Source organism: Bacillus rossius, chromosome 1 (genome assembly GCF_032445375.1).
Source record: "Bacillus rossius redtenbacheri isolate Brsri chromosome 1, Brsri_v3, whole genome shotgun sequence".
In the NCBI taxonomy this organism is placed as follows: Eukaryota; Metazoa; Arthropoda; class Insecta; order Phasmatodea; family Bacillidae; genus Bacillus; species Bacillus rossius.
The window spans coordinates 378,034,852-378,058,680 of NC_086330.1; the positions used below are offsets into that span (position 1 = coordinate 378,034,852).

The 23,829-nt window shown below is 38.0% G+C and overlaps 1 non-coding gene across 1 annotated transcript; it reads right to left on the reverse strand.

The window, feature by feature from the left end:
* Window positions 1-1,671: 1,671 nt before the first annotated feature.
* Trnaa-cgc (transfer RNA alanine (anticodon CGC)) lies at window positions 1,672-1,743 on the reverse strand. The gene has a single exon. It is a non-coding gene; the product is annotated as a tRNA-Ala (tRNA).
* Between the last annotated feature and the right edge of the window lie 22,086 nt (window positions 1,744-23,829).

Consider the following 23,829-nt stretch of genomic DNA (forward strand, 5'->3'; position numbering starts at 1 on the left):
GTGGCGCGCACGAAGTATTAAGGGGGTGCCTCCCACTTCAGGTCATGATTTTATATTTATATTAATCACTGATCAACTTTTAGGTTTTTTCCATTGTTTAATTTTCACGAATTGAAAAATATATACAGAACAATTTTTTTTGTATAATAAGCTGCCAAAGTTACATTTTTACGTTTGTGGATCGTACAACGAAGTATTTAATTTATTGCAAAACTGAAAATTTTTTGGTTTAACTGCGATGCCACTGGCTATGTCATGATATACACTTTGCATTTCTATCACAAAAACTCATTTCATGGTACTTCGCTGTCAAAATCATAACAAATTTGAGTATTTTGAAATGCCAGGTAAAATTAATTAACATATTTTGAAATTAATTCAAACCATTTCTTGAAGTAGCCAGTGGCATTGCAGCTAAACCTAATAAGTTTCAGTTCTGCAATAAATTAAATTCTCCTTAATTGTAAAACCCAAAAATGTTAAAAATGTAACTTTGGTAGCTAAGTATGCAAAAAGTATGCGTTGTATATATTTTTCTTTTCGTGAAAATTAAACAATTGAAAAATTCTACAAGTTTATCTGTAATTACTGCAAATAGTATAAAATCTTGACCTGAAATGGGAGGCACCCCCTTAACAGTAATTCTATATAAGTTTTGAATAATCATCTCTGGCTTTATCCCGCAAAAAGAAAAAAAAACTTATCTAAAACATAGCCATTACAAATCGCAACGTATCAGAACAAGTTGTTACGCCTACCAACTTCTTGACAGAAAAAAATCACTACATGACGATTTAAAAGTGTTCGTTCAACCTGAAACTAACAAAAAATATACATCCCTGATGAAAATATGTTTTAAGGAAATCAAATACTTATATTACTGTTGGCCTACATCATATCACTTTCAATTTCTTTTTATTGCTTAGCGACTCTTGAAATGCGATATAATTAAAGCCGTGAAGGAACGTCTTGTTAAATTTTTGATTCGAATATTTATTCCAATTCCTGGATAAATCACGTAGGCTAGTTGTATAGACGTCCGAGGACTTATAGTTTTTGTAATACAATATTTGGTGCGACTAATATTTTTATAGATATTGCATTTCATATTATTTAGCCCTTAAGTAAAATTTCCAATTGTTTAAGCCAATGTTAATTTGAATTAAATTGTATTTTGTACATGTTCACAAATAATTAAACATAGAATTTCATTATACTTGGTTTACTAGAAGCGTTAATATAAAATATTTTGATAAAAACATTATCATAGGTTCTGTAGAAGACTAAAGAATACATTTTCAATATGTATTTTTTTAAATTAATATTTTATAAATTTTGCAGATTATGTCAGTTGATCTGGTTTTCAGTGTAAATCAAATACCTGAAGAACATCTATCATATATAAATGTCACCAAAATCGGTTAAAAAGAAAATTATAAAAGAGGGGGGTGGGGATACTTTATACACACATTCATACATAGGCCTTAGGTGATCTCATTATAATTTTTTTTTCCTTTTGAAATAAAACGTGAATTGTGAGGAGAGACTGTCTCAATAACAGTACATGTCCGTGTTATTATTCGAAAAGTTTTAGTCTTAAAAATAAAGTAACATGATTCCCTGACACATAACGATCTATATTTGAAAATTTTAAATATAAAAATTTGACCTTGGAGGAGCTGGGGTTTGAACCCAGGACTTCCCGCATGCGAAGCGGGCGCTCTACCACTGAGCTACACCCCCATTTGTTGTTGAAATGTAGCTAAAGAAGAAATATAAATCAATAATAACATAACGGTTTTTAATTTTATGTTTATTCATTAACGCTTTATTCGTAATAACACGAAAACAATCACATACGCACGGTACACATTGTACCGAGAAAACTACCATTCACTGTACCCGAGTCAGACGCCGCCTGAATACCACGTTCTTACAGATCAGGTTATTTACTTAAATGAAGGCCGTGTGTCTAACTAGTATGAGTTGTGTTACTTTTACACAGTACTATGCCATTCAGTGTCAGAATTGGGAAGCCTTTTTTTCACAGACGAGAGAGCCAAACTCCCGATCGTGCATCTTCGCTTTTTTTTTTGTTCATTGTAAATAATTATGGCGGTGTTGATAAAAGGAAAGACCATAAACAAGGCAACGGTATTTATTTGTAATTGTTTTTAGAGGAAAATACCTATTTGAAGAAACGTACTTCGTGGATTTGTATATTTTTCATACCGTATAAAATCTAGAAATTATTTGTCTTCCACAAATATTCTCGGGACGCCCCATATTCCATGAATGTTTATTTTGGACAACTCATGATAACTAATGGACAAATAGGTTAAGTTATCTACATTATAAATACTTTAAAACGTTGTGGACAGTTGATTTGGTTAGGATAGTGTGCCTCTGTGCACTGGTTGTGTGGGCATGCGTCATTTGTTGCTTATATATTTTATTTAATTTTAAATGCAAACTGGGAGGCTACATTTTTTTTATTATATTGCTTTGCAATACCTAATTGTTTTTAACCTTTTGATTATTTAAAGTATAGCGAAATTATTATTACTTGAAGTATCAATATGCAAGAAATAATTGTTTTTGTATAAAAATCATTTTTAAATATATATTTATGTCTTTGTTAAGCTTTGTGTATTTAAAAGAAAAAAAATATGGACTTCAAAAGACTTTAAACATCATAAATTAATGTTTCCTTTTTTGTTTATATAAATATTGTGGTTAAGATTTAATTATTGAGTTATTGAACTTAAGTGCAGGAAAGTGTAACTAATGTTAAGATTCTCATCTCTACGTATTGTCATATCTATGGTCATCTTCCTAATGGAAAAGACAAGGTAATACTTTCCTTTCTACCTTTGTCAGCCATGATGTAAACTTCTAAATTTTTGTGCCCTTCAAGTATCCATCGACATCCATGTCGAAAGTTGTGTGTTATTACCGCTTTAGGTGAGTTTTACTGCCTTTTCCCCGTGAATCATGGTTTTATAATTATTTATGGGATGGTTTTATTTTGTTGTTGTTATAAACTTGTTTAGCGGTCCGGGTGTTGGCGACCTCTCGCTGCCCCATGCCTGAGGCGTGATCCATATGCTTGACCCATAACATCTGGGCACCCCAGGGCTTGTCCCGTGGTTCTACGGCGATGGGAGCCGCCAACGAAAATCCCAGGAAAGTTTTCGACCTCTAATCCTACGCATGCAGCATGGGTAGTTAACCTGTTTTGGCCACGCGTATCTTCTTGCAATTTTATCGAACTACCCCATTGGCATCTAACTCAACATTTAATTGAAGAATAATATTTTTTTTTAATACTTACTGTATTTTTGTTGTATTTCCTTTAATTTTTGAAAATGTAATGTTATAAGTAATAATATTTTTTGTAAGGGGCCCCTCCTTTGTGTTGACTGTACGAATACTCAACTAAATACTCTTTTATTTTCTTGTTTTAATAAATATGTTTTGTTATCAGTGTGTGAATCAGTGTGTGAATGTTTTGTTATCAGTGTGAAATCAGTGTGTATTTTATGTTACAGTTTCCTAACCTTTTATTTAATTTCCTTTTAATATAAATACTTAACAGGTTAACAACTTTTGTTCTGTAGTTTTCCCAGTCGGCATATTTCTACTCTAGATACTCTTTATTTATTTGAACACGACAATATACAGTGCCATTGAACCTAAGGTCGCGGAGTCTTCCGTCGTGTTTTGTCTTGGTCAGGTTTTGTAAACCGAACCGAGACTAAACATAATGACAGAATAGCTACATTAAAGATACTCTGAAATCATGTAAACGGTTTCTTAGCCCTGGATAGCTATATATTAAAAAGTTATTTGCTAAGCAACCATAAAATGATTTTGCAGTATTTTTAATGTAGCTATACTTACCTAATATAACCAACCATCCACAATGTTTTAAAGTATTTATAATGTAGCCGACCTATCCTAATCGACCGCAAAATTTAATGCCACACCGGTTTATACAATGAGATAGAACGAAGAAAAAAACGCGAGCATGAACTTCGGGGAACTTCGGGTGTGGCTCTCTCGTCTGTGAAATGAAGGCTTCCCGTCAGAATTTTAATCAAAAGGAATTTGCGTATTGGTACCCATTCACATGACCAGAAAAAAAAATAATGCACAATAACAAATAAACGTAGAATTACGTTCTTTAAATGATTGATGCAATGGGGAATTTGATTTAATGCAGTTTTTTTTTGGCATACGCCATTGCAGTTTTGCACTGTTTGTCATGGAAAAATTCCGAAAATCAAAAATAAAATCAAAATATATGAAGATAAACATAGGAAACAAGACTGACTCAGCTGATGTCGGACAAACGGAACCAACGATGAAACTAAACAAGTATTATGGAGAACAAGACGACAGCACGTACAAAAAAAAAAAACCTGCCTTAGCCTGTTTGATATTATAGAAGATTTTCTCGCACGGTGGTCGGCCGGTTCTAGCACGCTCGGGTCAGGCGGTACGTGGCACTTTTTCGTGCGTGCAACCGGCGTTCATCGATTTAAACGACGTCATCACGTCAAAAATATTTGTATGTAAGATAATGTTGTACTTAATTTAAAAAATTGGTTGTCTATAAAGTCGGTTTACGGACGATAGTTTAGCGTGACGTCATAACAAAACATTGATGAAATGATTGCATACTTTATGAATAAAATTGAATCATTTATATTTTAATAATAAAAGAATAAATACTGGAAATTATACTAGTAATCAGATTTTTAAAATGCAAGAATAATTAAACTTTATTGCCGAAATTGTTTTTGTAATAAACAATGAAAACCACATTAACTTTTCACTTCACTTTATAAACAGTCGAGTGGAAGAGAGATAGATGCGGCGCAAGCGTACAATGAGCGTAACGGGACACAGCTTAACGGAACAATGTGCGTAACGGGACACAGCGTAACGGGAAAATGTGCCTAACGGGACACTTTTTCGTGCGTGCAGCCGGCGTTCATCGATTTATTAGACGTTGTCACGTCAAAAATATTCAAACTCTAGAAATCAGTCAGCATGAGTATTCCGTTGAAGGAACTTAGTCATGGAAAATAATATACCAAATCAGACCAGTGGCGTAGCCAGGATTTGTGTATGGGGGGTGTTAAGAAGCATGGGCTTCCCCCCCCTCCCCCGTATTAAAGCGGGGGGTCCGGGTATCCTCCCCCGGGAAAATTTGGATTTTTAGGTGTAAAATAGTGCTATTTTAGCAGTTTTCGGTACTTAAATTAAAATATTGTAATGGTAAAATTTTTATTAATTTTAATATGAAAAATGTTTGAGTGAAGAATAAGAAATTAATTTAAGATTTGGTGCTAAGGGGGGGGGGGGGAGGTTTGAACCCCTAACCCCCCCCCCCCCCCTGGCTACGCCCCTGAATCAGACAAACAGTGCGCTAACGAGGAGACAGATCAAAAGCAGGCAGACAACAAACCTGGACAATGCAGCAAACATACAAACACAACGACAAAGATAAACAAGTACTATGGAAAACACAACGACGATAGCGACAACAGTTGCGACGTTTCGGGAACTAACGTCTGTTCCCATCATCAGGCACAATCAGACTGATATGACAGACTGATATGACATACATCATAGTTATGAAATCATTGTACTGTCATCGGAATTACATACACTTGCAACGTTTCTAATTGATACGGCAATTAATTAGAAATAGGTTAAAATCTAATTGCAAGATTTGATAAGATATAGTTAATAACAAGTGAAGCTAATACAATTGTGTGTAAAAAACTGTAATATCTTGTTTTTAGCACGCATTGAAGCAAACTAGAATACTATAGTTGTTTTCCTGCAAGCTAACATGGCCGTGTGTCTAAAAACTGTCCCGAATACAGGAACTCATGGTACATCATTTATGTACATATATTCTTTTAGTTTATATAAACTCAAAATTTTTGCATACGTAGTAGTCATGATGTATTAACAGGTAGTAACTTTTTACAACGTTTGTATTTGCTTCAATAGCAAGTATTTCCAGATATCGAGGTAAAGGAATGGGAAATAAAAAATATTCCACAAGCGTAACGAATTTATTTCCGTCTGAAATGCTTTTTTTTTTTTTTTTTTTTTTGTTAAGCTTCAAGAGATATTTTGCTTTCCTTCCTTCCTTCCTCATTTAATATTCTTTCGCGTTTTGACTTACAAATCTAAAGCAATTATCGCCCCCCTTGAAAAAAAAAAGTTAATCAAAACAGTTATTTATAAAATATAATAAAGTTAAGAGCCTTTTTGCCAACAGAGGTTGTTGAAGGCAATTGCAATGCTAATGGGTGTAAGATATTCCCTCTGGCCGTGTGATCTAGACTGGTTACATATTAAAAAAAAAATAACGAAAGAATAGTTATCGTTTGTTAAAGAATATCACGGGTAGTATACACATGCAAAACCTCCTCCTCCAACTTTGACTTCGTAGCTCAGTCGGCGACGCACCGTGCTATGGTGCGGAGGTTCTGGGTTCGAATCCCGGGTAAGGCGTGGATGTAATTAGTGTTGTCTTAGTACACAAGCAACGACAACTACCATTTCACCAATCACTCGGGGTGACATAAAAGTACAATACAAAGGGGGTAGATGTTTGCCAAACTGATGACTGTGAAAACTTGCCAGTGTACCTACCTACCACCCATCTTTCTCTTTTTTTTTTTTTTTTAACGTAGCCCTGCGGTCTAAGGCACTGTGCTGATGATTCAAATATCGTGGATAATTTTGGTTTTTATTTTGTTTATTTTATTTTAATTTTTCGTGTTTTCTACAAAATCACCCCATAAACATGATGGGATGGTTCCTTTCACAGAAAAAAAAAAATAAATTTTGTAATTAGAACTGAAGCATTTTTTTTTGTAAAAGTACTGATATTTGTAAAGTTGCAATTTTTTTTGTAAACATTTTTCTTGCGTACTATTACAAAATAGTGACAGAAGTAGCAAAAACAATATACCTATATATATATTTGTGTTAATGCAGAACTTTTGTAAGCGACCTGCCACTGTCAATGGATCTCAGTTAGTTGCGCTCACCGCCGATAGATGGCACTTAATGTTAAATACAGTTCAGACGACTGCTTTGTAATCTGTTTGTGCGTGTAAGTGCATGCCAGCTCCCTGGATGCAGTGCGCGTGGTTCACCAGGTGACGTCTGTGTTCCACAGTTCCCGTTCCTGGGAGATAACCGGTTACTGTGAACCTTTGCAGAAATGCGTCAATCTGTGCAGTGCGTCAATCTGTGCAGTGCGTCAATCCGTGTAGTGCGTCAGTGTCCGTAACGAACACACTGGCGGCGGGCGTGAATTTAAAAACTGAACTGAACTATAACTAGGGACAGGAAAACTTAGCGGGTTCAATGACCACCAGGATGAACTCCATAGTTCTACGTACACTCGGTCAAATGTCACCCACTCATTGGCTACTGCCTTGTGAGACGTCCCAACGTAGCAGCCTGTGATTCGTATAAAGCTTTGGTCGGGCGTTTCTCATTGTCCCAGAGTCATCCAGGTGAGTTGTGAGCCAATAGCAGAGGCAGCACTGAGATATGGAACTATTGTTATTTTAGCCTATCGAGAAATGAATTCGCGAATTTTTCCGGTCTCTAACTATAAGGAACTTCTTCATCAGGAGCCCCGAAAGTTTCCAGTCGAGCGCGGGCCCTTCTGAACGTGTAACAAAACCCCCAGCTATGGCGTGAGGGGTCCAGACACTTGAAACATTCATCCACGCTCTACTCCCGGGACTGTTCTCTCGGTTACTTTTGTTTTCATTTTAATTTATATTTTCTTTTATAGAAGAAAGACATGAAGGTATAAACAGGGACCGGAATAATTCGCGAATTCATTTCTCGATAGGCTAAAATAACAATAGTTCCATATCTCAGTGCTGCCTCTGCTATTGGCTCACAACTCACCTGGATGACTCTGGGCCAATGAGAAACGCCCGACCAAAGCATTATCGAATCACAGGCTGCTACGTTGGGACGTCTCACAAGACAGCAGCCAATGAGTGGGTGGCATGTGACCGAGTGTACGTATAACTGTGGAGTTCATCCTACAAGTCATTGAAAGCGCGAATTTTTCCTGTCCCTCGGTATAAACACAATACTCGCTGCTGTTCGTAGGAGACTTCGCCCCGAGTCCCCATATAGGATCTGAGGCTGTGTACTTAGTGAGGAAATACACATTTAGTGAGTTATACATGTCAGTAGAATCATCGGGTATCATTCAACTTTTACTTCTAAGGAGACGGAACTGAGAGACGCCATCTCGGATTCAACCGATTTTGTCGACAAATGTTTTAAAATTATTTAATGTCAAAAAAAATTGACACTGTTCGAGCGGAGCACGTAATTTATTCTAATTTGTGTAATTAATGGTTCCTGACTGTTAAAAAAAATTTTTATTGACGTGACAACGTCTAATAAATCGACGAACGCCGGCTGCACGCACGAAAAAGGAGGACTCATTGCCCCGTTACGCTCATGGTACGCTTGCGCCGCATCTATCTCTCTTCCACTCGACTGGAACAGCCATCTATTTGACTTTTTCGAGGCACATTAAACTTGAAACACTCCCATTCGTTTCCTACTTTTCCTATCATCGTGCTATCCTTAACAGAATAACACAGATTGGAAGAAGTTAAATAGAAAACATGTATAAAAGTTATTGTTAAAATAATCTGTTCGTTAAAGTAATAAACATATTTGAATTAATGAGTGCAAATAAAAGTAAATTTATGAATAAAATTGTAATTTCATTTCACTCCTTCTTTGTATCCATACAAAATAGTGATAATTCAATTAAAATTATTTAATTTTATTCATAAAAGTATGCAATCATGAATCAATGTTTTGTTATGACGTCACGTTAAACTATCATCCGTAAACCGACTTTACAGACAACCAATTTTTTTTATGTGAAATAATTGGCTGCTGTTATTGAATTATTAGTTTTTTCTTTCTCTTTCAGCATGTCCACAGCTGTAATAATCCTGTCAATTGACATTGTAAAATTTAAAAAAAAACTCGACTCGTAAATGCTCTATTCATCTCTTTGGCGTCGGAAACGTTTCAAAATAATGTTTACGAGAACGTTGCATTGAAATTCGACTTTCTCGCACCCAAAGAAGTTTCACTTCAAAATAAATTAAATTAAAATTTCTTATAATTAGGGACCGGAAAAATTCGCGGATGAAATCCACAGTTTTACGTACCTACACTCGGTCAAATGCCACCCACTCATTGGCTGCTGTCTTGTGAGACGTCCCAACGCAGCAGCCTGTGATTATTATGAAGCTTTGGTCGGGTGTTTCTCACTGGCCCAGAGTCATCCAGGTGAGTTGTGAGCCAATAGGAGAGGCAGCACTGAGTTATAACTATTTTTATTTTAGCCTATCGCGAGATGAATTCGCGAATTTTTCCAGTCTCCACTTATAATCAAGGATGGAATGCAAAAAAAATGTTTTGTAATGTTACCAAGCCGAGTGGTCAGAGTGGTGACAGTGCTGCGGTCTGAGAGTGAAACACTCATCATGGGTTGTCGGTGGAAGAAGTGATCCTGGGACTTGTAGGTTGTCGTTGGAGGAGGGGGGGGGTGGATTGATGACCGGGGCTTGTTTGTCTTCACCCCCGACCCTGGCCACTCGATACTGGGTGGGACCAGGAGGAAGGGGTGTTGTCTGTGGGGTGTCACCGCTAAACGCGGGCATAGCGCCCCTTCTACCCCCCTGCCCCCTCCAAACACACGGGCCAATTGCTTCCGCGTGACCGCGCGCGAAGAAACACCCGGTCCCATGGCTCTTCTCTTCGACGACAACCCCCCCCCCCCCCTCGTGTTTGGACACACGCACCCTCCCCCCCCCCCTTACACCCCCTGGGAGCCGCGCCTGTGCCATGCATCCCCTTGCGACATGAATTGAAAAAAAAGGGGGGGACATAATCTCAATTTTATTTTCATTCGCATCCAGAGCCATCCTTTGGCCCGGGGGCATATAATTTGTTGGACCCCCTTCCCTATTATTTATCATAGGACTTCTCAGACTCCACAATAAAAAAAAAATTTAGAACTGAAAACGTGATTGTAGCCACAACTCTAAACGTGATGTGTACACATCGCATTGCTTGTAAGTTTTACTGTGAATTCTTTTAACAACTGATGTGTAGGGACCGGAAAAATTCGCGGGTTCAATGCATGTAGGATGAACTCCATAGTTCTACGTACACTCGGTCAAATGTGTTCCACTCATTGGCTGCTGTCTTGTGAGACGTCCCAACGTTGCAGCCTGTGTTTCGTATAAAGCTTTGGTCGGGTGTTTCTCACTGGCCCAGAGTCATCCAGGTGAGTTGTGAGCCAATAGCAGAGGCAGCACTGAGATATAACTATTTGTAACTTTAGCCTATCGTGAAATGAATTCGCGAATTTTTCCGGTCTTTACTGATGTGTGGTTTTCCTCCTGCCAGGGTTAAGCCGAGCATTTTAAAAAAAATGTCTCGAAAGTCGCCCGGGGCTGTTGATCCTTCTGCCCTGTTCGCGTCCACCCATCTCATGGCACAGCTGGTGCTTGTGCCGACTCTGGTTAGAGACGTCCTGGGTTGGGGTCTTGAATAATTCTAGATGTGTGTGTGTGTGCGCTCCGGGTGTTTTTAAACGTATGATTAGGCAGAAGCCAATGCGCCTTATCCCCAAATATTAGCGTGCAAAAAAAAGTGGGGGCGTTAAAAAAATAGTGTGTGTTTAAGACCGCACAGCAGAAGTAAAAACTTCATTGGCAATTGCAATCAATTTTTATATATATATAGTACGTAAATAATTGTTAAAATAATTATTATTACGTACCAATAATAACTATTAAAATAATGACAATTATTACGTATTAATTGAATATACTAAACACAGCGTAGAATATTTTTTATTGAATATGGGAAAGTAAAAGCTAACAAATAATAAAAGTGAGGTTATTGTTCTCGTTCGGGCACACTCGGCGGTCCCGAGTTCACCCGATCTAGCCCTTCCCCTCAGAGCGTGACGGATCAGCCTAACTTAGGCCTACTACCTACGAAAATAAAATGTGTGTGCGGTGCGCCAAAAGAAGTTTTCACTTAAAAAATCATATCAATAAATACTACACGAACCGCCTTAACACCGGGAAAAGGTGGGGGAGAGGGGGGTGTTTGGTCCCCAAGGGATTTTCATCCATTTTCGTTACATACTGACATTAACTTATATTTAGAATTTTTTCGGCCCCTAGCAATAGTGATATGTAACTCGTTAGCGGCTCGATATGTGCCGGATTACAGAATGTGTTCGAACGAGTGATTCCGGATTAAAGACCACCGGTTGATCAGATGCAACGTTGTGGTTTTTTTCGAGTGGTTAAGGTGGGAAGGGGGTTGAAGTAGGGGGTGTTTATGGAACACGAGGGCCGGGTAAAGGCTGCCGCGGCTGTTCATTTGAACGCGGATAAAGCCGGGCAACCCTTTGCGGGAGGTCGGGAACAGAGAGAGGGATGGTGCGCACGTGCCCCAGGGGTGGGTGGTAAAGGGGGGAGGATTGCTTATTGCCCGGGCGGGCGGGAGATGTCAACAACCGCGCGTCACCCGGGGGAAGGGCAGACGACCGCCCCAGCCTCGCAGGGCGCACAATGCGGCCGTCGCCTGCCCTGGGTGAGTGGTAGGGAGGGGGTGGTTTCACGTCTCACTTGACGGCCAGGGATCATCCCCTCGTTAGTCCACCGCAACACCCCCTCCGCGTCCACCAAGAACAACCACCCGGGCAGCCGTCGACGAAGTCGGCCGAGCGAGGACGTTCTTCCAGAAGCAACAAACGTATACACGTCTCGGGCGCTGTCGTAACTCAGAAACGACAACACGAGATAAAGATTTTCAAAGTTATACCAAGGGACCGAAAAAATTCGCGGGTTCAATGACCTCCAGGATGAACTCCACAGTCCTACGTACACTCGGTCAAATGTCACCCACTCATTGGCTGCTGTCTTGTGAGACGTCCCGTTGTAGCAGCCTGTGATTCGTATAAATCTTTGGTCAGGTTGTTTCTCATTGGCCCAGAGTCATCCAGGTGAGTTGTAAGACAATAGCAGAGGCAGCACTGAGGTATAATGCTGGAATCACAATGCCCCGACGGCCCCGACACGACAGGCCCGACAAGTTCAATAGCCAATGAAATACAAGCCCGCCGTGACGTCAGCCCGACAAAATACGCACCCCGACGGCCCGCAAGGAATAGATTCTATTTCTAATTTCGTCGTGTCGGGGCCCGACAGAAAAGAAAATAGAAACGGAAAGGAAACAGCACAGAACTAAATTTCAAAAATATTTACCTACTTGGTAAATCTTTTTGCTGAAAAGTGAAATTTCGTTTTACGTGTGGTGAATAGAAAAATTTGTAGCTTGCCTTAGTCTGATTCTATAAATATAAACAGATATCATCGTGTTTATGGTTAAAGTCGTTATTTTATAATCCATGTTTTAATTTTTCGTTTCTTTTTAATTCTTCGCACAGCTAACATCAGGAGTATTTTTCTGTCCCTCACTGACATATCTTTATCTTGTTTCCTTGTACCTATAATAAACTACTCTTTGTTTTACAAATCAAATTAACCTTACTTCGTATCGCAGACGACTAAATGTTTTTTTTTTTTTGCACTTCAACTGTAAATAATGAATAAAAGAGCCTACTTTGTTTTTAACGCTTTCTATAATAATGCATTTTAATTGAAGTATTTAGCTTGGCACGATTTGCCGAAGGCCAAATTGAAAATCGTCGGGTTATTTTTGTCGTGGTATTGTGACCCTACGCTTTTCAATCTGTCGTGCTGAGATGCTGCACGACAGTTTGTCGGGCCTGTCGTGTCGGACCCGTCGGGGCATTGTGATTCCAGCTTAACAGTTTGTAATTTTAACCTGTCGCGAAATGAATCCGCGAATTTTTCCGGTCTCTAGTAATGATATTGCTACATCTTATTATTAGAGACCGAAAAAATTCGCGGATTCATTCGGCGATATGCTAGAAGTCAAATACATATATATTTTAGATGATTTTGCTATTGGCTGGACGAATCTTAACCAATTGTAAACCCGCAACTAAAGAAGGATCGAATCACAGACAAACCAGCTGAGACGACTCATAAGTCAGCAGCCAATGAACTGGCGTTATTTGCCCGAGTGTACAGGGGAATGTGCAGTCTATCCTGATGGCCATTGAAACCGCGAATTCCTCCGGTCTCTACTTATTATTATTTCTTGTGAGTTTATTAAGAGCTGCAAAGCAAACATGATATGGCGGTACCAGTTGTTTTTTTTTTTTTTCATGTGTAACGTCTCAACTCTCGTTATACGCCATTCGGTAGGAAGCGATTTAGTGAATGTAACGTAAGTCGCATGGAACAGAAATGCGTAACCAAAGTGCTGCCATCTGTGGCGGATGGTGCGAACCACAGTTCACAAAGCCAAAGGATTTTTTTAATATTTAATGAATAAATACAAGACAAGATTTTTTTAAATAAAATTCCTTGTTGAAAATCAGGTTTAAAGCCGGGGTTTAGTATTATCTTTGAAATATTTGTGCAATGACTTGATGTAAGCTTTTGGACATACGCCATTGCTAAGCACTTTTTTTGTAGAAGAAAACTAAAAAATACCCAAAAGACAAAAAATACAAATTAAGCAAAAAATTGCTATTGTCTACAGGATATAAACTCCACATAATATTCAATAACAGGAATATGGTCAACAAAAAAAGAAAAACAAAGAAAAATGGACTAAGAGATCAACGAAAAAACCCCCACAAATGATGACAGCACAAAAATAATGAACCCAAAAAAATTCAGCAAAACAGTTGAAACGAGACAAAAACACGACAAAACGAAAAGACGAAACAAACACAATAGTTATCTAAAATAGATAGAACGATAAAAAAAACCACAAATGATGACAGCACAAAAATATTGAACCCAAAAAAATTCAGCAAAACAGTTGAAACGAGACAAAAACACGACAAAACGAAAAGACGAAACAAACACAATAGTTTTACCAAAACAGAAACAAGCGACGTTTCGGGAACTGCTATCTGCTCCCGTCCTCAGGCAGAGACGCACATGGTACGAAAACACAGGTGTCACTGAGTAGAGGGCTGGAAAAATGAGGGTATTTATCAGAGAAAGGACTACATCTTGGTCAGCCAATGGCCGGGGTTTAGTATTTTTTTCAAATCTTTTGTGCTTTTATCGAAACCATTTCATTACATAATTTAAAATTTCGGTCTGCAAATGGAATGATTCAATTGTCGACGTAGCTGCTCCGGCAACGAATTCTAGCGACGGGCGCGGGAACTAAGTGTGATTCGCGTCACAAAATGTAGTTGAAAACATAATTATCGTATATTTAACACGCTCGGAATTATTTAAAAGAATTCTACGTTAAATTTCGTGTCCGAGTTTCGTATTGAAAGTGTTTTTGCAACACGAGAACACGTGCATTTGATCGTTGCCGAGGTTAGATGTCACACATCACTGGCGGGTACTGAGAGACCCAATCACTTTAAAAAAAAAAAATTCTATGTTATTTCAGACACACCACGCATTCCATATTTATCAGAAAATTATGTTAAAATCAGTTATAACTAGAGACCGGAAAAATTCGCGAGTTCAATGACCTCTAGGATTAACTCCATAATTCTACGTACACTCGGTCAAATGTCACCCACTCATTGTCTGCTGTCTTGTGAGACGTCCCAACGTAGCAGCCTGTGATTCGATAAAGCTTTGGTCGGGCGTTTCTCATTGGCCCAGAGTCATCCAGGTGAGTTGTGAGCCAATAGCAGAGGCAGCACTGAGGTATAAATTTGTATTTTAGCCTATGGTGAAATGAATTCGCGAATTTTTCCGGTCTCTAACAATCGCTAGCGCAGGCAGGACCTTTTGAAGTCTAATTAATAAAGTCCTGCAAAATTCGTGGATTCATTCGGTGATAGGCTAGAATTCAAACACATATACCTCTTAGATAATTTTGCTATTGGCTTACTGTTCATCTGGACGAATCTCAACCAGTTATAAACCCTCAACCAAAGAAGGATCGAATCACAGACAAACCAGCTGAGATGACTTACAAGTCGGCAGCCAATGAACTTGCGTTATTTGCCCAAGTGTACAGGGGTATGTGCAGTCTATCCTGAAGGCCATCGAAACCGCAAGTTTTCAGGTCTCTACTAATTAACGACCAAGTTATTAAAAAAATATATATATGTCCCTAAACACAAGACATTAGCGTGTTAATGAACGACTGTACGGAGTCTATCCTAGTACCAGGAAATAACTAGGAACCAGAAAAAAAAATCGCAGTTTCGATGACCTTCAGGATAGACTACACAGTCCTCTGCATACTCGGGCAAATAACGCCAGTTAATTGGATGCTGACTTGTGAGTCGTCTCAAGTGGTTTAACTGCGAGTCGATACTTCTTTAATTGAGGGTTTCTCATTGGCCAAGAGACGTCCAGACGAACAATGAGCCAATAGCAACGGCAGCTTGAGGCGTGTATTTTGAAGTAAGAACGGTTTTGATATTTGGCCGCTGCAGCGCTGCGTTCGGCCTGTGTGTCTGCGTCTGTTGGCTAGCCACAGGCGCCGTTACGGAAACATTCGACCGTGTCTACGTTTGTTTCTAAGTATTTAAAAATGCCTCCGCGGATTGAGAATCCCGCCGACTGTGAAATACGCAATGTGATTCGTTTTCCAAGTGCTGAAGGCGTGACAACTGCTGAAGTTCATCGCCAGATCTGTAAAGTGTATGGAGAAAACAGTATGACCAATGAGATGGTACATAGGCCTATATGTGGTAGCGCTTTCAAAGATGACCGCATGAATGTTCATGATGAGGAACAAATTGATCGACATTCCGTCATTTATAGGGAGCGGAAAAATTCGCGGAATCATTCGGCGATAGGCTAGAAGTCAAATACACATACCTTTTAGATGATTTTGCTATTGGTTTACTGTTCATCTGTACGAATCTCAACCAATTATAAACCCTCAACCAAAGAAGGATCGATTCACATACTAAACCAGCTGAGACGACTCACAAGTCGGCAGCCAATGAACTGGCGTTATTTGCCCGAGTGTACAGGGGAATGTGCAGTCTATCCTGAAGGCTATTGAAACCGCGAATTTTTCCGGTCCCTATTCAGTTATGAATATTTGGTACAGAATGTTGATGAAAAAGTGAAAGAGAACAGGCGTTTGACGATTTCAGTCATTATCTGAATGTTTTCTCCGTACTTCCTGATCTGGCGAAGAATTTCAGCAGCTGTACGCCTTTAGCTCTGAGAAAACTAATCACATTGCGTATTTCACAGTCGGCGGGATTCTCAATCGGAGGAGGTATTTTTTAATACTCACAAACAAACGTAGACACGGTCGAATGTTTCCTTAACGGCGCCTGTGTCTGTCCAACAGATGCAGACACACAGGCCGACCGCAGCGCTGCAGCGGCTGATTTCAAAACTGTTCTTACTTCAAAACATGCCTCGTATACGTATTTGAATTTTAACCTAACACGAAACGAATCAAATTATTTTTTTTTTTTTTGGTCTCTAGAAATAACGCAAATTTTGCTGATCTAAGCTATCAGGAATTTTTGACGTAATAACGTCTTATAAATCGAAGAACGCCGGCTGCACGCACGAAAAATTGTCACGTCCCGCCTGAACCGAGCGTGCAAGAACCGGCCAACCACCGTGCGAGAAAATCTTCTATAATATCAAACATGTTAAGGCGGGCGTTCGTGATTATATTCAAACAAATTATTTAAATTAAATTTGAAAAAAAAACTATAAATAATATTTGAAAATTAAAAAGTATGCAATTTTTTATCAATGTTTTCTTATGACGTTATCACGTAAAATTATCGTCCGTAAACCGACTTTACAGACAACCCCTCTTTTTTTTTTGGGTGTCTATAATAACGCAAATTTTGCAAATATAAGCTAATAGGAATTCGAAAACAAGGATGTTTGGTGGAGGGGGGGGGCAAAGTTCAAACGTTTTGAAGCGCTCGGTAAGGGAGCGTTCAAGTATTACGTAACGAATTTGAGGGGGAAGGGGGGTCTTGTAAAACGTTACGATGCGTTACAGGGGAGGGAGGGGTGTTTGACCTACGCGTTACGTCACATTGTTTTTTTTTTTAACCCTTCAGAACGGTCGCGTAAAGCCAGATTCTTTCACACATTTTTTAAAACATTTTTTTTTTTTTTTTTTCAAAATTTGAAATGGCATAATAACTTAATTTTTTTACCTTCACAAAATTGCTTCTGCTTGCTTTACAGGATTAATGAATATTGTTTTTTTAACTCCAAATGTATATATATATATATATCAACAGCTGTGATAGTTTTTCTCGTCACTCCAGTAAAGTAGTTAAAACAAAAAAATACCACTATTCGGATGGCTTCGTTATACTTCGGTTGTCAACGTAGACTCCAATCGCCATATTAGAAATTATATAGGTATTGATATTCAAAATACACTGTTTTCTATGTGTGAGATTTTCTCTCATCACAACACTAATGTTGTGGTACGAAAGACGATTGGTCTGAAAGGTTAATAAAAAAAAACTAGTGAATTAAAATCTCCCAAGTTGGCAACCCTTTTCGTTTATTTTTTACGGGGATTCCCGATTGAATTGTTTGTATTTTGTTCTCCCAAGATGGCAACCCTTTTAGTTTCTGTGATCCAAGCACTCGACCGACTGTATGAAAATTGACAACTACGATGTTTCGGCGGAATATAGAAACCCTGAAGATAGCTTGCAGGATTCAGCAGAACCTAATATGGCGTGGTATAGCGCTCACGTCCGTGAATCACAATATTTCTTGCAAATTATTAAATGCGCGGATGAATCCTGCTGTTCCCACTTGAAGAGTGCATTAAAATCTGTCTTTCCAGAAAATTTCCTGCCGCCACCCTGCTCAATCCTTCAAACCGCAAACAAGCTCGTGGTACCTAGTCAGATAGACAAAGGATCATGCAAGTTTTCACCACTTCTTGTGAGGTTGTCTGTTGATCTGTCGCCTGCTCTAGAAGGGTTCAAGCAGATGCCTTACGATTTCTTTTGCCCATCAGTACAATCCGACCTAAAGAACCGAGTATGTTCAACCTATGGGGTTTATTTTACATCCCACAAGAGTGTGCAAATGCACAATCGTTACATGCATGGCAAGACTGCCCAAGACCTTCGTGAAAGTTGAGTACGGCCACAGCGACTTGCTGCAAGAAGGGCAAATGAGCTTCTCTACATTGTGCGTCGCTGTGAAACATCGTCTGAGGATGCCGATTGGCTCGACGAAGACGAAGTTGATGCAAGCGGGTTAACAATTCCGGAACCCTCTTCGTCTGCTCTCCGGATGCCAGTAATGAAAGAATCTGAGTGGCTGGCAAACCCATGGACAGAGGAGCAGTAAAACTCCAATTGAATTGTTTTTTTACAATCTACTTATTTTAATTATGACTAATTTTATTTTAAATGTTTTTCGTTTTCGTTTTCGTTCAATCGTATTCTTAAATACGATTATATGTTGACAAATATATTTTATTGCAGTTAGTTTTATGTTTGTAATTGCATTGGCAAAGGTAAAAATAATTATTAGAAATAAAATTTGTTCTTTGATTTTAATAGCTTTATTAGTAAAACGCTAAAATAGGAGAATGCATGAGAAGAACAATGGCGGATAAAGCAAAAAATGTGTAATGACAGAGCCAAGTCAGGAAAACGACGTAATTAAATTTATGATTGCTAAATGTATGATTGAGTAGTAAAAATTTATTAGGACAAAAACACATTAGAAAGCTCTTGCTTTTAAAAAGACATTTCAAATGTTAATAAATAACATTAACGCGATTAAAACAATAACAAAGGTATTTTAGTGACTTATTCCGGTACGTTACGCCACATAATTGTGACTTTTAGGTAAATATGGTCACTTGGGGTTACGTAACGTTTTACTAGGGGGGAGGGGGGTACAGACAAACGTTACGGCGCGTTACATGGGGGGAGGGGGGAGGGGGGGTCAAAAATATCAAAAAATTGCGTTACGTAATACTTGAACGCTCCCTAAGCTCTCCTTCGGGGTTCGAACCTGGTGTGTCTTTGGTGTAGGGAAGGGGGGGGGAATCCGTTCCGGCGGCCATTTTGCTTCTGGAGGGTGGGACACCCGGCCCTCGCTCGGGGAGGTTTTGGGCCACAACCCTCAACCCTTTTGCAGCCCGCGCGAACCCTCCGTGTTCTACCCCCTTCCTCCCCCACCCCACATCCTTCACTGCAAACCTCCCCTCCCTTTACCTCGCCACAGAGAGGGGAGATGGTCCCGGACACAAGCACCAAAAGAGGCACAAACGCGTGAAAAATTTGTCCAGAGCTGAATTTTTGCACAGTGCCAGAGAGTCGACCCTGCTTAGTAAATGTTACCAGAGTACACGTTCTGCGTCACACAGAAAACATGCAGTAAAGTCCGTTATGACAGCTTCCTACAGCCATCTGTTTAAATTATTCCTATAAATGCAGTCTCTACCACAGACTCTCGATAAAACTATCAAAAGAATCTAGAAACGTTATTCCACACAACCATTCAATAAAAAAAAATTTCAAAATTTAATATTAAAGGTAAAACAAAAATCGATAAATTTATTGATTGTGTTTTATTTTTAATCTGTCCTGGAAGCAATTACGATTAACGTATAAAGGAAGGGCCCAGCGTGAAAAAATATCTGCATAAAAACTCGCAAACTTGACTGCCGAATTCAGAAAATAGTGTATTTATTTTGCTTAGGGAATTCTGCAAATATGCCACGTTTAGTCGATTTAGTACATGTGAGTTAAATTAATGCAAGTAAGATACAAATTTTAATCACGTTTTTCTGGTAAAGATGGCCCATGAATTGCAATGATATTATTTTTTTTTAGAATTTGTCTACAGGAACACACTATAATCCCAAGTTTAATAATTAAGAATTTTAATATTTATGAAAAAAACTCAGTTACGGTTTTATCATCATAAATCACGATTTAAGAAATAATTTTTAACTTGGCTGGTAACTATTGGGAATGGGAAAACCGAATCGCTAATTAAGTTTAGTGTCCTTTACTCTAGGGATGAGGGATAATATCATATGTGTTTATGTTTTTAGAATGTAAACTATCAAGAAAAAAATATATATTTATGACTAAAAACCATGTCTTAAAAAACTAATTTCTTAATTCATACCAATACTAATCTAAAAAAAAGGAATCATCTGAAATTTACTGACTTATACTATCACTTGAAAAACGTAGTCTATTTGTAATTTAACAAAACTACGTAGCCAATAAATTATAAAACAAAACCGTAATAGTTATCATATCAATATGTATACCACTTCTAATCGTAGAATTTAACTGCTCGTTTTCGGTGTGACGCAAAAGGTTTATGGCGGTAATATTTTGATATGTTACTAGGTCACGTTCATTACAGCACTGTGCAAAAATTCAACTTTGGGACAATTTTTCATGTATTAAAAACCGTCTGTTTCCTAGGAGCGAATTAGACCCATCATAAGTGACATACATGCTCCTACTCATGACTAAAGACTAAAAATTCGCTATATAGTAGGCAGCAAAACCTAAAAAAAATGTAAGGCTGCAGGACTATTTACGAAAGTCACGAATAAGGAAACGGAAGGTCTGGTTACGGAAATCACTAAATGTAGGCCACTAGAGTCACAAAAAATTCTTAAAAAAAAAAAAAAAAAAAAAACGCAGCTAGAATTCTTATAACCTTAGTGTCCATTAGCCATACATCAACGTTCATTTTTTTACACCTCCTTTTAGTTCATAGCCGCACATTAAATATAATTTGTTCGAGAATGTCCACTTTAAATCACGTGGACAATATCTCTGAAAATGTTTAAACTTTTAAACAAAAAAAATCCCTTTAGGCACAGCCTACAGGCGTAGGTAGATTTTGAAGTACCTATTTCTTTGGAAATATTTTGGAAACTTCTAAAAACTCCTGGAACACTTTATGTAGCCGGCATAACACCCTATATGTTCGTCAATATTCAAAAAAAATATCAATTTAACATTTTCTCATATTCAATGCAGCAAAAATATTTTGAATGTTTTTTTTTTTAACTTAATGCAACTAGCATTAAATGTCTTAAATAATTTCATAATATGCCTAGTAAGGTAGTAATGCAATAATTGTTTATCTTCAAACACTATTTTTCATCCCTTGCACTAATACGTGGCCGTGTAGATTATTTTTGGACAAAGGTTTAAAGTAATGTTAAGATAGCTATGAATAAATTCAGACAAATTTGATACTGAAAAGGTTTGTTTTTATTTCAACCCTTGTGTTTATGGTAATAGTCCGTTTAATTAAAATTTGTTCCAGCCAAAGGTTTTAGATCAAGTTTAGTCATTTAATAATAACTTATAATGGAAATGAAATGTAATTTTATTTATAAAAATTAATGACATTTGGTTTTTATGCCCTTATTTTCACCCTCTTGCAGTAATGGTTTCTACTATCAAAAAATCTTTCAGACAAATATTTTAGGTATAAATTATAAAAATTACAAATAATTCGAACGGATTTGATAGCGTACCTACTAAGGGAGTTATGAATTTTTTTTTTAATTCTACCCCTCATTTTTTCAACACCTTGCAGCAATAGTTCGTCTAATCAAAAAGCGTTTCAGACAAAAGTTTTAGATAGAAATGATAAGATTAATACACAATTTGTTCGAATTCAATGTTATTCCTTTGAAGGGAGTTATAATTATTCTTGTCCTCTATCCTTGTTTCTTCAACCCCTTACAGTTATAATTGGGCGTATTAAAATCTTAACCAGAAAAATTATTTTGGTATTACCCCTACGAGTTATAGTACATTAAAACGAATGTGATATTTTCAATATTATGAGAGCTAAGCTATTTTTCTGTTTTTCAAAACACCTTCCCCATTTCTACCCCTTTGGTCGGATATTGACAATTAACGAACTCGGCCGAGATTTATTTATATTGAAGTAAAATGATAACCTACTGAACCCTATTTCAAATCTTTTCAATGTTAAGAAGCTAAATTATTCAAGATGTACAAATGCTATGTTTTATAATTTTAAAAAATATATTTATTTGTGTAAGATATAGCCATATTTTTAACTTAAACAGTACAAAAACGATCAAATTAATTGCTTACTTGACTAACGCTGAAAACCGTTACATATATACCCCAATAACCATATTGCCTTAGCTTGTGGTGTACACTCGTGTATTATATATGTAAGGAAACTTATTACTTAATATTTATTAAAGTTATCTGATTACGAATAGCATTTAAGAGTCGTCGCACTTGTCCATATGAGTTTCGTTCCATGGTTTCATCTTTAAGGGGGTGACTCCCATTTCAGGTCATGGTTTTATATTTATATTAAACACTGATCAACTTTTAGACATTTTAAATTGTTTTAACTTTCACGAAATGAAAAATATATTCAACGCATACTTTATGCATAATTAGCTGCCAAAGTTACATTTTTAACATTTTTGGGTTGTACAAATAGGGAGAATTTAATTTATTGCAGAACTTTAACTTTTTAGGTTAAACTACAATGCCACTGGCTACTTCATGATATGGTTTGCATGTCTATCACAAAAACTCATTTCATGTTTCTTGGCTGTCAAAATCGTAAAAAATTTGAGAATTTTTAAATGCCAGGTAAACTTATTAATATTTTCTGAAAGAAATTCAAACAATTTCTTTAAGTAGCCAGTGGCATTGCAGTTAAACCTAAAAAGTTTCAGTTCTGCATTAAATTAAATTCTCCCTATTTGTACGACCCGAAAACGTTAAAAATGTAACTTTGGCAGCTAATTATGCAAAAAGTATGCGTTGTATATATTTTTTAATTTCGTGAAAGTTAACTAATTGAAAATGTCTAAAAGTTGATCAGTGATTAATATAAATATAAAACCATGACCTGAAATGGGGGGCACCCCCTTAAAGTTTGTATTTTGGACAGTGAAAAAGGCAGAAACGGGTGTTTTTAAGGTTTGAAGAATTATAAACCTAGTATTGTAAGTGGTATAGAATAGTGCATATCTTAAATAATTCCAACAAACAGTTACAGGGTCACAGCCTACAGTCCCATAGAGTCGTGTTCCCGACAAGAAGACAGTTCGGTGCCTGACACGTAAGGGCGAGGAGACGTGTGTTGCGCGAGTCATTGTCGCCCTTAGTGACCCCGCGCTCCTAGGGCTTTAACTTTGAATCACGCGGCAGTCGAATAAGATTAAATTCCTGATCCCTGTTTGTGTAACCGCGGCGCGGCTGAACAGGAATGATTTCATGACAAATGGTGCCACCTTTTCCTTCCAGGTCTGTCGCTTTGTCGCACGCGCGCCAGGGGGGGGGGGGGGGGGGGCTCGGGGTTTGTGTGATAGCACAGTAATGGCCCCTTATCGCGCTGACTTCCATCAGTGTTTGCATGGGGGAGTGTGCGTAATTAACCCCCCGCCCCCTCCATTGTGAATCACCCCTCTCCCACCCCCCGGAGCAACACTCACATTCGCTCACAACAGCGCTACGCAGGCGACGCGATGCGATTACAAAACATCGCGTTATTGTGAATATGTGGTGGCACAAATTGAACAAACCTTTAGACATCGTCTGTTTCTTACCACTCGCTGGGAAAAAAAAAACTATTTTGTTGCCACCACAGAAAGGTTTTGACGATA